The 16,573-nt window shown below is 39.6% G+C and overlaps 1 protein-coding gene across 1 annotated transcript in view; it reads left to right on the top strand.

The window, feature by feature from the left end:
- esyt3 (extended synaptotagmin-like protein 3) overlaps window positions 1-16,573 on the top strand; it is a 61,017-nt gene that overhangs the window by 12,592 nt on the left and 31,852 nt on the right. The window lies entirely within an intron of this gene.

Genomic DNA, 16,573 nt, shown 5'->3' with positions numbered 1-16,573 from the left:
ATTGTTTTGTAGGATTAGAGCAAATCATAGAACCTGTCCATGTTGACATCTGCCTTGACTATTTTGATCTTTTTCCAATTAACGGATGACTTTGGCCTTTGGTTTAACAACTCAAAATATGAGAAATTTTCAATATGAGAAAGTCCATAACTCTATTTATTTTGATATCCTGCCATCTACAGTCCAACTGTGAGAATCAGAACAGACCTGTATCCAAAGTTTAAGTCGAAGCCAACCGGTTTAGAACCACTGAGCTAAAGGACAGTGAAAGATTTCAATGTACACTGCCATTCAAAAGTTTGGGATCAGTATGATTTTTAATGTTTTTTTAAAGACGTCTTTTCTGCTCATCAAGGCTGCTGTTATTTGATTAAAAATACAGAAAAAAACTGTAATATTATAAAATAATTGTGTGGTTTTCTATTTTAATATACTTTTAAAATTAAATTTATTCATGTGCTGCAAAGCTGATTTTTTTGCATCATTACTCCAGTCTTCAGTGTCACATGATCCTTCAGAAATCATTCTAATATGCTGATTTATTATCAGTGCTGGAAACAGTTGTGCTGCTTAATATTTTTTTTTTGGAAACAGGGATAGTTTTTTCAGGATTCTTTGATGAATAAAACGTTAAAAAGACAGTATTTAGTTATAATATAAATCTTTTGTAACAAAATAAACTACTGTTCAAAGTTTGGAGTCAGTAATTTTTTTTCTTTCTTTCTTTTTTGAAAGAAATTGATTAAAAAGTGATAATAAAGATTTATGTTGTTAGAAAAGATTTCCGTTTTGAATAAATTCTGTTCTTTTTAACATTTTATTCTTCAAAGAATCCTGAAAAAAGTATCAGAGGTTCCAAAAAAATTAAGCAGCACAACTGTTTCCAACATTGATAATAAATCAGCATATTAGAATGATTTCTGAAGGATCATGTGACACTAAAGACTGGAGTAATGATGCTGAAAATTCAGCTTTGCATCACATAAATAAAATTATATTTTAAATTATATTAAAATGGAAAACTGTTATTTTAAATTGCAATAATATTACATTTTTTCTGTATTTTTGATCAAATAAATGGAATTTTGATCAGCGTAAGAGACCCTTGTGCGACCTTATGGACATTTTTGTCCATTTCAGTTTTGTTTTTGTTATAAGTGTGCCTGTGTTAATGCCAACTGCATCAATTTTGACTCGGGTGTTTTTTTTTATTGAAATTTTATTATTTCACCCTTATTTCCTTCAAAAAAATCAATTTTACCCTCCGTACAAAAAATACACTCAGGACCTTAAGGACAAAAATGTCCACATTGAAACCCATTAAAACTGCAATTTTTTTTATCCCAGGGCCATTTGACTATAAAATGATGCAATATTTGCTAATAGGCATTCATTCTATCGGCAAGGCCTATTTTACAAGGCCTTTCTTTTTTCAAATTTGACATATACATTTTTTTTTTTTAAATCTAAAACTACATAAAAATAAAAACGCCTCAAAATGAATGTTGTTGTTCTTCACTGAAACACCCAAGAATCTAATAAGCAAAGAAAAAAATTCTGCTTAGCATTTAGTATATGGAAATTAACTAATATTTTTCATTTTTTCATAAAAAAACACCTGTGGCATTATGTAAACAAACCAGCATTTAAAGGGTTACAATTCTAATTAAAGCTGCGAGCAGCGATGAACGGGCCCTCGTACCCGGGCTCACCGCCGACCGGTGGCTTCAGGAAAACAGTAAACGGTGGGCAGTATGCTTTTAATACAGTAAATATAGAAAAAATATGTCATAAGTCATTTAAATGTGCCAAACTTGCCGCTGCCAGCTGGTGGCGCTATGCCTATAACTGATTATTGGCATGTAGATGTGTTCAGGCCAGCACTATTATCAAACATATGAAGATTGGTGCAGATTGACCTTGGTATGTTTGAGTTAGTGAAAGATATGATATATCCTGCTGCCAACAGGTGGCGCTATGATAATATCTGAATATTGGTCTTTAGGTGTCTTCAGGCCAGGACTCTCACCAAACCTGTGAAGTTTGAGGCAGATCGGACATTTTATGGTTGAGTTATAACAACTTCTATGTCCATGGCGAAACATCAAACTTTGTCATGCAGCCACAGACACGCCCTTTAACGAAAACTCAAGATCTTCGCAATTTAACATCTCTAAGGCCTCTAGATCAGACTGACCAAATATAATGTTGATATCATTAAATCTCTAGGAGGAGTTTGATACAAGTCATTTCCTGTTGCCAACAGGTGGCGCTGTGATTATAATAGAATATTGGCCTTCAGATGTATTCAGGCCAGGACTCTTATCGAATATGTGAAGTTTGAGGCAAATCGGACATTTTATGGCTGAGTTATAACAAGTTTTATATCCATGGCGAGACCTCGAAATTTGTCAGGCCGCCACGGACACGCCCTTCAACAAAAACTCAAGATCTTCGCAATTTAAAATCGCTAAAGCCTTTTTATTAGACTGACCGATTTTGGTGTTGATCTGATTAAATCTCTTGGAGGAGTTTGTTGCAGAGTACAGCATGACACTTCCTGTTGCCAGCAGGTGGCGCTATGAGTAAAACTGAATATGGGCATGTAGATGTCATCAGGTCAGGAGTGTTATCACACATGAGAAGTTTGGGACAGATCGGACATTGTATGCCTGAGTTATAGCAACTTCCTTTTTCATGGCGAAACATCGAAGTTTGCGAGGCCGCCATGGACACGCCCTCCGATGAAAACTCTAGATCTTCACAATTTAACGTCACAAAGGGCTTTAGACTAGACTCTGCAAATTTGGCGTTGATCCGAATAAATCTCTAGGAGGAGTTCGTTCAAGTATGACGCCTGAAAATGGCAAAAATGACACAAATTTTGTTGAGAATATTAATATTAACCGACTTCCTGTTGGGTTCCGGATTTTGCTCCAAGAGGCTTTTTTGTAGGTATTGGTGTGTTACATGTGTGTACCGATTTCCGTGCATGTACGTGAATCACAGCTGAAAGCGCACACCGCTGAACATCTAAAGGTGGCGCTGTCGAGCCATTTTGCCACACCCACTTCTGAAACCCATATCAGACGTAAATTTTCGCCAGGTTTGATGTGTGTGCAAAGTTTCATGAGTTTTCGGGTATGTCTAAGCCCTCAAAAATGCGATTCATTTTGGAGAAGAATAATAATAATAATAATAATAATAATTAAAGCTGCAAGCAGCGATGAACGGGCCCTCGCACCCGGGCTCACCGCCGACCGGTGGCTTTAGGAAAACAGCAAATGGTGGGTAGTATGCTTTTAATACAGTAAAAATAGGAGAAATATGTCAAAGTCACTTAAATGTGCCAAATTTCCTGCTGCCAGCTGGTGGCGCTATGCATATAACTGATTATTGGCATGTAGATGTGTTCAGGCCACCACTTTCATCAAACATATGAAGTTTGGTGCAGATTGACCTTGGTATGTTTGAGTTAGTGAAAGATATGATATATCCTGCTGCCAACAGGTGGCGATATGATAATATCTGAATTTTGGCCTTTAGGTGTCTTCAGGCCAGGACTCTTACCAAACCTGTGAAGTTTGAGGCAGATCGGACATTTTATGGCTGAGTTATAACAACTTCTATGTCCATGGCGAAACATCAAACTTTGTCAGGCCGCCACAGACACGCCCTTTAACGAAAACTCAAGATCTTCGCAATTTAACATCTTTAAGGCCTCTAGATCAGAATGACCAAATATAATGTTAATATCATTAAATCTCTAAGAGGAGTTTGATACAAGTCATTTCCTGTTGCCAACAGGTGGCGCTGTGATTATAATAGAATGTTGGCCTTGAGATGTGTTCAGGCCAGGACTCTTATTGAATATGTGAAGTTTGAGGCAAATCGGACATTTTATGGCTGAGTTATAACAAGTTTTATATCCATGGCGAGACCTCGAAATTTGTCAGGCCGCCACGGACACGCCCTTTACCGAAAACTCAAGATCTTTACAATTAAACATCGCTAAGGCCTTTATATTAGACTGACCGATTTTGGAGTTGATCTGTATAAATCTCTAGGAGGAGTTTGTTGTAGAGTACAGCATGACACTTCCTGTTGCCTGCAGGTGGCGCTATGACTATAACTGAATATGGGCATGTAGATGTCTTCAGGTCAGGAGTGTTATCACACATGTGAAGTTTGGGACAGATCGGACATTTTATGCCTAAGTTATAGCAACTTCCTTTTTCATGGCGAAACATCGAAATTTGCGAGGCCGCCACGGACACGCCCTCCGATGAAAACTCTAGATCTTCACAATTTAACGTCACAAAGGGCTTTAGATTAGACTCACCAAATTTGGTGTTGATCGGAATAAATCTCTAGGAGGAGTTCGTTCAAGTATGACACCTGAAAATGGCAAAAATGACACAAATTTTGCTAAGAAAATTAATAATAACCGAATTCCTGTTGGGTTTCGGATTTTATCTCAAGAGGCTTTTTTGTAGGTATTGGTGTGTTACATGTGTGTACCGATTTTTGTGCATGTACGATAATCACAGCTGAATGCGCACACCGCGGAACGTGTAAAGGTGGCGCTATTGAGCCATTTTGCCACACCCACTTCTGCAACCCATATCAGACGTCCATTTTCGCCAGGTCTGATGTGTGTGCAAAGTTTCGTTAGTTTTCGGGTATGTTTAGGCCCTCAAAAATGCGATTCATTCCGGATAAGAAGAATAATAATAATAATTAAAGCTGCAAGCAGCGATGATCGGGCCCTCGCACACGGGCTCACCGCCGACCGGTGGCTTTTGGAACACAGCTAATGGTGGGCAGTATGCTTTTAATCCAGAAAAAATAGGAAAAATTATGTCAAAGTCACTTAAATGTGCCAAATTTCCTGCTGCCAGCTGGTGGCGCTATGCCTATAACTGATTATTGGCATGTAGATGTGTTCAGGCTGGCACTTTCATCAAACATATGAAGTTTGGTGCAGATTGACCTTGGTATGTTTGAGTTAGTGAAAGATATGATATATCCTGCTCCCAACAGGTGGCGCTATGATAATATCTGAATATTGGCCTTTAGGTGTCTTCAGGCCAGGACTCTTACAAAACCTGTGAAGTTTGAGGCAGATCGGACATTTTATGGCTGAGTTATAACAACTTCTATGTCCATGGCGAAACATCAAACTTTGTGACGCCGCCACGGACACGCCCTTTAACGAAAACTCAAGATCTTCACAATTTAACATCTCTAAGGCCTCTAGATCAGACTGAGCAAATATAAAGTTGATATCATTAAATCTCTAGGAGGAGTTTGCTACAAGTCATTTCCTGTTACCAACAGGTGGCGCTGTGATTATAATAGAATATTGGCCTTCAGATTTGTTCAGGCCAGGACTCTTATCGAATATGTGAAGTTTGAGGCAAATCGGACATTTTATGGCTGAGTTATAACAAGTTTTATATCCATGGCGAGACCTCGAAATTTGTCAGGCCGCCACGGACACGCCCTTCAACGAAAACTCAAGATCTTCGCAATTAAACATCACTAAAGTCTTTATATTAGACTGACCGATTTTGGTGTTGATCTGTATAAATCTCTAGGAGGAGTTTGTTGCAGAGTACAGCATGACACTTCCTGTTGCCAGCAGGTGGCGCTATGACTATAACTGAATATGGACATATAGATGTCATCAGGTCAGGAGTGTTATCACACATGTGAAGTTTGGGGCAGATCGGACATTTTATGCCTGAGTTATAACAACTTTCTTTTTCATGGCGAAGCATCGAAATTTGCCAGGCCGCCACGGACACGCCCTCCTATGAAAACTCTAGATCTTCGCAATTTAACGTCACAAAGGGCTTTAGATTAGACTCGGCAAATTTGGCGTTGATCCGAATAAATCTCTAGGAGGAGTTCGTTCAAGTATGATGCCTGAAAATGGCAAAAATGACACAAAATTTGCTGAGAAAATAAAAAATAACCGACTTCCTGTTGGGTGTCAAATTTTGCTCCAAGAGGCTTTTTTGTAGGTATTGTTGAGTTACATGTGTGTACCGATTTTCGTGCATGTACGTGAATCACAACTGAAAGCGCACACCGCGGAACGTGTAAAGGTGGCGCTATCGAGCCATTTTGCCACACCCATCTCTAAACCCCATATCAGACGTACATTTTCGCCAGGTTTGATGTGTGTGCAAAGTTTCATGAGTTTTCGGGTATGTTTAGGCCCTCAAAAATGCGATTCATTCCGGAGAAGAAGAATAATAATAAGAAACGGAGCAGATCCAATAGGGTCCTCACACCATCGGTGCTCGGGCCCTAATAATAATAATAATAAACGGAGCAGATTCAATAGGGTCCTCACACCATCGGTGCTCGGGCCCTAATTAAAGCTGCAAGCAGCGATGAACGGGCCCTCGCACACGGGCTCACCGCCGACCGGTGGCTTTAGGAACACAGCAAACGGTGGGCAGTATGCTTTTAATACAGTAAATGTAGGAAAAATAGATCAAAGTCACTTAAATATGCCAAACTTCCTGCTGCCAGCTGGTGGCGCTATGCCTATAACTGATTATTGGCATGTAGATGTGTTCAGGCCAGCACTTTCATCAAACATATGAAGTTTGGTGCAGATTGACCTTGGTATGTGTGAGTTAGTGCAATATATGATATATCCTGCTGCCAATAGGTGGCACTATAATAATATCTTTATATTGGCCTTTAGATGTCTTCAGGCCAGGACTCTTACCAAACATGTGAAGTTTGAGGCAGATCGGACATTTTATGGCTGAGTTATAACAACTTTTATGTCCATGGCGAAACATCAAACTTTGTCAGGCCGCCACGGACACGCCCTTTAACGAAAACTCAAGATCTTCACAATTTAACATCTCTAAGGCCTCGAGATCAGACTGACCAAATATAATGTTGATATCATTAAATCTCTAGGAGGAGTTTGGTACAAGTCATTTCCTGTTGCCAACAGGTGGCGCTGTGATTATAATAGAATATAGGCCTTCAGATTGGTTCAGGCCAGGACTCTTATCGAACATGTGAAGTTTGAGGCAAATCGAACATTTTATGGCTGAGTTATAACAAGATTTATATCCATGGCGAGACCACGAAATTTGCCAGGCCGCCACGGACACGCCCTTCAACGAAAACTCAAGATCTTCGCAATTTAACATCGCTAAAGCCTTTTTATTAGACTGACCGATTTTGGTGTTGATCTGATTAAATCTCCAGGAGGAATTTGTTGCAGAGTACAGCATGACACTTCCTGGTGCCTGCAGGTGGCGCTATGAGTAAAACTGAATATGGGCATGTAAATGTCTTCAGGTCAGGAGTGTTATCACACATGTGAAGTTTGGGGCAGATCGGGCATTTTATGCCTGAGTTATAGCAACTTCCTTTTTCATGGCGAAACATCGAAATTTGCGAGGCCGCCACGGACACGCCCTCTGATGAAAACTCTAGATCTTCGCAATTTAACGTCACAAAGGGCTTTAGATTAGACTCACCAAATTTGGTGTTGATCCGAATAAATCTCTAGGAGGAGTTCGTTCAAGTATGACGCCTGAAAATGGCAAAAATGACACAAGTTTTGCTAAGAAAATTAATAATAACCGACTTCCTGTTGGGTTTCGGATTTTGTCCCAGGAGGCTTTTTTGTAGGTATTGGTGAGTTACATGTGTGTACCGATTTGCGTGCATGTACGTGAATCACAGCTGAAAGCGCACACCGCTGAACGTCTAAAGGTGGCGCTGTCGAGCCATTTTGCCACACCCACTTCTGAAACCCAAATCAGACGTAAATTTTCGCCAGGTTTGATGTGTGTGCAAAGTTTTGTGAGTTTTCGGGAATGTTTAGGTCCTCTAAAATGCGATTCATTTTGGAGAAGAAGAAGAATAATAATAATAATAATAATAATTAAAGCTGCAAGCAGCGATGGTAGGGCCCTCGCACTCGGGCTCACCGCCGATCGGTGGCGAATGGTGGGCACTATGCTATTAACACAGAAAATGTAGGAGGAATATGTCAAAGTCATTGATATGTGCCAATCTTCCTTCTGCCAGCTGGTGGCGCTATGCCTATAACTGAATATTGGCATGCAGATGTGTTCAGGCCAGTGCTTTTATCAAACATATGAAGTTTGGTGAAGCTTGAACATGGCATGCTTGAGTGTAAGTCATGACATATCCTGCTGCCAACAGGTGGCGCTATTACAAAATATTGGCTTTTAGATGTCTTCAGGCCAGGACTATTGGCAAACATGTCAAGTTAGGTGCAAATTGTACATTGCATGCTTAAGTTAGTGTAAAACAAGTAATTTGCTGTTTCCAGCTGGTGGCGCTATGACTATAACTAAATATTGGCATGTAAATGTATTCAGGCCAAGACTCTTATCAAACATATTAAGTTTGGGGCTGATTGGACATTGCATGCCTGAGTTACAGTAACTTCCTGTTTCATTGCATTAAGAGTATGCTTTAGCACTTAGCTAAATGTTGCTAACATGTTTCTAGCATGTTGCTACCCTATTTAACACTTGTTGATATTTTTAAAATGTTGCTGGGCATCCACAACAGTATTAAACATGTGACTTCCTGTTGCCAGCAGGTGGCACTATGACTATAACTGAATATGGGCATGGGCTTGTGTTCAGACCAGGACTCTTATCAAACATATTAAGCTTGGGTCAGATTGGACATTGTATGCATGAGTTACACTTATTTTTCTTTGTATTAATATCATGCTTTAGCTCTCAGCTAAGTGTTGCTAGCATGTTTTAACAAGATTCTAGCATGATGCTAGCCTATTTAAAACTTGCTGACGCTTTTTATTATGTTGCTAGAAGTCCGTAACACCATTAAACGTCACTTCCTGTTGTCAGCAGGTGGCGCTGTGACTATAACTGAATATGGGCATGTATATATCTTCAGGCCAGGACTCTTATCAAACGTGAAGTTTGGGGCTGATTGGACATTGCATGTCTGAGTTACAGTAACTTCCTGTTTTATGTCTTTAACAACATGCTTTAGCACTAAGTAAGTGTTGCTAGCATGTTTGAGTACGTTTTAAACTAGTTTAGCACTCAATGGCTTTTTTAGTGTGTTGCTAATAGTGTGTCACAGTGTTAAACATGTCACTTCCTGTTGACAGTAGGTGGCGCTATAACTATAACTGAATATTGGCATGTAGATATCTTCAGGCCAGGACTGTTATCAAACATGTGAAGTTTGGGGCTGATTGGACATTGCATGCCTGAGTTACAGTAACTTCCTGTTTCATTGCATTAAGAGTATGCTTTAGCACTTAGCTAAATGTTGCTAACATGTTATAGCATGTTTCTAGCATGTTGCTACCCTGTTTAACAGTTGTTGAATTTTTTTAAAATGTTGCTAGGCATCCACAACAGTATTAAACATGTGGCTTCCTGTTACCAGCTGGTGGCGCTATGACTATAACTGAATACGGGCATGGGAGTGTGTTTAGGCCAGGATTCTTATCAAACATGTTAAGTTTGGGGCTGATTGGACATTGTATGCCTGAGTTAGAGTAACTTCCTGTTTCATTGTATTATTAGCATGCTTTAGCATATTAGCTAAGTGTTGCTAGCATGCTTTATTATTTTTGTAGCATGTTGAATATTAAGTTTGGGTCAGATTCAACATTATATACATGAGTTACAGCAATTTCCTTTTGTATTTGTATTAATAGCATGCTTTAGCTCTTAGCTAAGTGTTGCTAGCATGTTTTAGCATGTTTGTAGCATGTTGCTAGCCTATTTAAGACTTGTTAACGCTTTTCAATATGTTTCTAGGAGTCCGTAACAGTGTTAAACATGTCATTTCCTGTTGTCAGCAGGTGGCGCTATGACTATAACTGAATATGGGCATTGACGTGTGTTCAGGACCGGACTGTCATCAAACATGTGAAGTTTGAGGCAGATCGGACATCGTATGCCTGAGTTATAGCAACTTCCTTTTTCATGGCAAAACATCAAAGTTTGTCCGGCCGCCACGGACACGCCCTTCGACGAAAACTCTAAAGCTTCGCAATTTAACATCGCAAAGGCCTTATGATGACACTCAGCAAATTTGAAGATGATCGGATAAAAACTGTAGGAGGAGTTCGTTAAAGTATGAGGCCTGAAAATGGCAAAAACTGCACAAAAATCGTACAGGAAATTCAATATAACGGACTTCCTGTTGGGTTTCGGATGTTGCACCAGGAGACTTTTTTGTAGGTATTGGTGTGTTACATATGTGTACCGAGTTTCGTACATGTACGTGAAACGTAGCTCGAGGGGCACTCCGTTGAAATTTTATAGGTGGCGCTATCGAGCCATTTTGCCACACCCACTTTTGAAAACCATATCAGATGTAAATTTTCGCCAGGTCTGATGCGTGTGCAAAGTTTCGTGAGTTTTCGGGCATGTTTAGGCCCTCAAAAAGACTTTTCATTTTGGAGAAGAAGAAGAAGAAGAAGAATAATAATAAACGGAGCAATTCCAATAGGGTCCTCGCACTGTAGTGCTCGGGCCCTAATAAACGGAGCAGATTCAATAGGGTCCTCACACCATCGGTGCTCGGGCCCTAATTAAAGCTGCAAGCAGCGATGAACGGGCCCTCGCACACGGGCTCACCGCCGACCGGTGGCTTTAGGAACACAGCAAATGGTGGGTAGTATGCTTTTAATACAGTAAAAATAGGAGAAATATGTCAAAGTCACTTAAATGTGCCAAATTTCCTGCTGCCAGCTGGTGGCGCTATGCCTATAACTGATTATTGGCATGTAGATGTGTTCAGGCCACCACTTTCATCAAACATATGAAGTTTGGTGCAGATTGACCTTGGTATGTTTGAGTTAGTGAAAGATATGATATATCCTGCTGCCAAGAGGTGGCGCTATGATAATATCTGAATATTGGCCTTTAGGTGTCTTCAGGCCAGGACTCTTACCAAACTTGTGAAGTTTGAGGCAGATCGGACATTTTATGCCTGAGTTATAACAACTTCTATGTCCATGGCGAAACATCAAACTTTGTCACGCCGCCACGGACACGCCCTTTAACGAAAACTCAAGATCTTTGCAATTTAACATCTCTAAGGCCTCTAGATCAGACTGACCAAATATAATGTTGATATCATTAAATCTCTAGGAGGAGTTTGATACAAGTCATTTCCTGTTGCCAACAGGTGGCGCTGTGATTATAATAGAATATTGGCCTTCAGATGTGTTCAGGCCAGGACTCTTATCGAATATGTGAAGTTTGAGGCAAATCGGACATTTTATGGCTGAGTTATAACAAGTTTTATATCCATGGCGAGACCTCGAAATTTGTCAGGCCGCCACGGACACGCCCTTTACCGAAAACTCAAGATCTTCACAATTTAACATCACTAAGGCCTTTATATTAGACTGACCTATTTTGGTGTTGATCTGTATAAATCTCTAGGAGGAGTTGGTTGTAGAGTACAGCGTGACACTTCCTGTTGCCAGCAGGTGGCGCTATGACTATAACTGAATATGGATATGTAGATGTCATCAGGTCAGGAGTGTTATCACACATGTGAAGTTTGGGACAGATCGGACATTTTATGCCTAAGTTATAGCAACTTCCTTTTTCATGGCGAAACATCGAAATTTGCGAGGCCGCCACGGACACGCCCTTCGATGAAAACTCTAGATCTTCACAATTTAACGTCACAAAGGGCTTTAGATTAGACTCACCAAATTTGCTGTTGATCGGAGTAAATCTCTAGGAGGAGTTCGTTCAAGTACCACGCCTGAAAATGGCAAAAATGACACAAATTTTGCTAAGAAAATTAATAATAACCGACTTCCTGTTGGGTTTCGGATTTTGTCCCAGGAGGCTTTTTTGTAGGTATTGGTGAGCTACATGTGTGTACCGATTTTCATGCATGTACGTGAATCACAGCTGAAAGCGCACACCGCGGAACGTGTAAAGGTGGCGCTATCGAGCCGTTTTGCCACACCCATCTCTGAAACCCATATCAGACGTCCATTTTCGCCAGGTTTGATGTGTGTGCAAAGTTTCATGAGTTTTCGGGTATGTTTAGGCCCTCAAAAATGCGATTCATTCCGGAGAAGAAGAATAATAATAATAATTAAAGCTGCAAGCAGCGATGAACGGGCCCTCGCACACGGGCTCACCGCCAACCGGTGGCTTTAGGAACACAGCTAATGGTGGGCAGTATGCTTTTAATACAGTAAAAATAGGACAAATATATGAAAGTCCCTTAAAAGTGCCAAATTTCCTGCTGTCAGCTGGTGGCGCTATGCCTATAACTGATCATTGGCATGTAGATGTGTTCAGGCCAGCACTTTTATCAAACATATGAAGTTTGGTGCAGATTGGCTTTGGTATGTTTGAGTTAGTGAAAGATATGATATATCCTGCTGCCAACAGGTGGCGCTATGATAATATCTGAATATTGGCCTTTAGGTGTCTTCAGGCCAGGACTCTTACCAAACCTGTGAAGTTTGAGGCAGATCAGACATTTTATGGCTGAGTTATAACAACTTCTATGTCCATGGCGAAACATCAAACTTTGTCACGCCGCCACAGACACGCCCTATAACGAAAACTCAAGATCTTCGCAATTTAACATCTCTAAGGCCTCAAGATCAGACTGACCAAATATAATGTTGATATCATTAAATCTCTCGGAGGAGTTTGCTACAAGTCATTTCCTGTTGCCAACAGGTGGCGCTGCAATTATAATAGAATATTGGCCTTCAGATGTTTTCAGGCCAGGACTCTTATCGAACATGTGAAGTTTGAGGCAAATCGGACATTTTATGGCTGAGTTATAACAAGTTTTATATCCATGGCGAGACCTCGAAATTTGTCAGGCCGCCACGGACACGCCCTTCAACAAAAACTCTAGATCTTCGCAATTTAACATCACTAAAGCCTTTTTATTAGACTGACCGATTTTGGTGTTGATCTGATTAAATCTCTTGGAGGAGTTTGTTGCAGAGTACAGCATGACACTTCCTGTTGCCAGCAGGTGGCGCTATGAGTAAAACTGAATATGGGCATGTAGATGTCATCAGGTCAGGAGTGTTATCACACATGAGAAGTTTGGGACAGATCGGACATTGTATGCCTGAGTTATAGCAACTTCCTTTTTCATGGCGAAACATCGAAATTTGCGAGGCCGCCACGGACACGCCCTCCGATGAAAACTCTAGATCTTCACAATTTAACGTCACAAAGGGCTTTAAACTAGACTCTGCAAATTTGGCGTTGATCCGAATAAATCTCTAGGAGGAGTTCGTTCAAGTACGACGCCTGAAAATGGCAAAAATGACACAAATTTTGTTGAGAATATTAATATTAATCGACTTCCTGTTGGGTTCCGGATTTTGCTCCAAGAGGCTTTTTTGTAGGTATTGGTGTGTTACATGTGTGTACCGATTTCCGTGCATGTACGTGAATCACAGCTGAAAGCGCGCACCGCTGAACGTCTAAAGGTGGCGCTGTCGAGCCATTTTGCCACACCCACTTCTGAAACCCATATCAGACGTAAATTTTCGCCAGGTTTGATGTGTGTGCAAAGTTTCATGAGTTTTCGGGTATGTCTAAGCCCTCAAAAATGCGATTCATTTTGGAGAAGAATAATAATAATAATAATAATAATAATAATAATAATAATAATAAACGGAGCAGATTCAATAGGGTCCTCACACCATCGGTGCTCGGGCCCTAATTAAAGCTGCGAGCAGCGATGAACGGGCCCTCGCACCCGGGCTCACCGCCGACCGGTGGCTTCAGGAAAACAGCAAACGGTGGGCAGTATGCTTTTAATACAGTAAATGTAGGAGAAATATGTCAAAGTCACTTAAATGTGCCAAACTTGCCGCTGCCAGCTGGTGGCGCTATGCCTATAACTGATTATTGGCATGTAGATGTGTTCAGGCCAGCACTATTATCAAACATATGAAGTTTGGTGCAGATTGACCTTGGTATGTTTGAGTTAGTGAAATATATGAGATATCCTGCTGCCAACAGGTGGCGCTATGATAATATCTGAATATTGGTCTTTAGGTGTCTTCAGGCCAGGACTCTTACCAAACCTGTGAATTTTGTGGCAGATCAGACATTTTCAGGCTAAGTTATAACCACTTCTATGTCTATGCAGAAACATCAAACTTTGTCAGGCCACCACAGACATGCCCTTTAATGAAAACTCAAGATCTTCCCAATTTAACATCTCTAAGGCTTCAAGATCAGACTGACCAAATATAATGTTGATTTAACTAAATGCAATCAATGCAAGGACTTCAGATAAATGCCAACTGTGAACCAGTATGCTACAAATTCTCTATTTTCTGATGATGATGATAAGAACATGATTCATGATGATAGCAAAATGTTATTATTGCTTCCTTTACATCCACCACTTCTGCTTAAATGTCATTGTTACCTATCTGTACAATTTTTGTGTGGATATTGCTTTGCTGGTGACTCCTGTTATAAGACATCACTCTTAAGTGCTACATAACTAAGAATCAATAAGGAAGACGGTGCCCAGTTGGCACATGCATTCACAGTAACCCTCTGCTAGTTTGGATTTTAAGTTTACTGAATTGAAAGGGTTACACTTTAAAATCAACACACAGACACATACACACAAAATATAAAATGTTGCCATCCAGTTTCATTTGTTAAAATTAACTATATTAGTTAACATGACCAATAAATAAATAGCATTTATTAATGTTAATTAATATTAAGCTAAAAAAAGTATTCATATAAAGTTTATGTACTGTGAATTAACATGAACATGAACACAGTTCATGTGGGTGTACAGCAATACACAATAAAGTGCTCTATAAACTCTTCATTCTTTCAAAATATCTTTAAAAATCAAGTTGAGTATTTTAACGGGGTGATATATATATTTATAACTGATCTTAAAATTATGGTTTTCAGATGTTTGAAGAGATAACAGTAACGTTTGTTTTGTTGTCAAAGTTTGTCTTAATTTTTTATTATTATTATTTTATATTCAATAAATAACACTATGTAAATATTGTCTATCAATGAAGATAAATTGATCATGCTAAAAAGTTGTATTTTTTTAAATCTTTTGCTATGTGACTGAATAGGACAAGTTCATGGTACAGTTAAGTAAAAAATAAATAAAAACAACAACTGCAAAATACGAACAATGAAAGACTAAGTGACCCTTTATATTTTCTCAAAATATCAGACTCTCAAAGATCAGACATATTTATGTAATTACAATACATATGTGCATTTTTTTGTTCAAAGATGGTCTGTAGGATGGCTCTCTACTCTGTCACCCTCTCTGCCTCTCACCCCTCCCCCCTGCAATAATGAGCTTCTCTGTGCCTGACTGAACGCACACACATACTGTAGAGACATTCACCAGAGTGACAGCAGGTTTCTGAGTTATTTTTTTAATTTTCTTTAATTCATTGAAGCTTGTATAAAATTAATATTTCCAGCACTTGCTCAGAATGATTAGATCTCTGTGTGAAAAAAGTTTTAAAGAGTTTGGATGCTGCACTTTAAAGATATAAAAAATTAGGGTTATGTTTTTTACTATATCTTTAAAAAATCACCACGTCAACACCGTTCGAGATATCCAAAATCCGCTCGCAATTTAACATCTTCAGAATCTTCTCTTCATGTTAAAAAAGTTTGGTGTGAACAGCTGGTTGTTCTTAGGAGTAGTGTGAATTTGTTTACTACCTGATTTTTCAAAAAATCCACCTTCAAATCAAAATAGCCGGCTTTCTGTTGGTCTTAGCTAATGAGTTTGATTTAGAAAGTTGTCCAGATTGATGAGAACAATATATGTACAGAGTTTGGTGACTGTAGGAAAAACTAACCCCCCAACTTTTGTCAAAAGATGGCGCTATAGAGTGCCTGCTCCACGCCCATTTATGACCTTTTGCCAGTGTCTAACTATCATTAATATTGATGTGTGTGTTGAGTTTCATGAAATTCTAAGCATGTTATCTGCCTCGAAAAGACAGGAATCTAATTTTAAAGTTTGACACGTTGCCATGGCAACAGCATTTGATTTATCATCGACCCCTTTACATATTCTTATCGGCCGTGTTTTGACATGATTTTGATGAAGTTTAAAGAAAATCGAGTAAAATTAAGAGGCTGATTTCAAAGCATTTTGAAAATGACACGTTTCCTGCTTCCAGTTGGTGGCGCTATAACTTTGACTCATAATAGTCACACTTATGGAATCGGCATCATACAAGGAACAAACTGGTGAAGTTTCATCAGAATCAGGCAATGTGTGCAACAGTTATTAGACACTTCCTGTTTCTCATTTCTCGCCATAACTTTGTCGCCTTGCCACGGCCAAACCGTTCGAGATATCAAAAATCTCCTCGCAATTTAGCGTCCCCAATGTCTTGAGATCATGCTGACCGAGTTTGGTGACAATCCCATGGAATTCCTGGGAGGAGTACGTTAAATTCCAGAGCATGCGCTTTTTAAACAGCCCTAAATATCTCACTTCCTGTTGCGTGGAGCCCATGACATAGAGT

The sequence above is a fragment of the Garra rufa genome, chromosome 8 (genome assembly GCF_049309525.1).
Source record: "Garra rufa chromosome 8, GarRuf1.0, whole genome shotgun sequence".
NCBI classification, from domain to species: Eukaryota; Metazoa; Chordata; class Actinopteri; order Cypriniformes; family Cyprinidae; genus Garra; species Garra rufa.
This window is presented reverse-complemented; position numbering and strand designations above follow the sequence as displayed.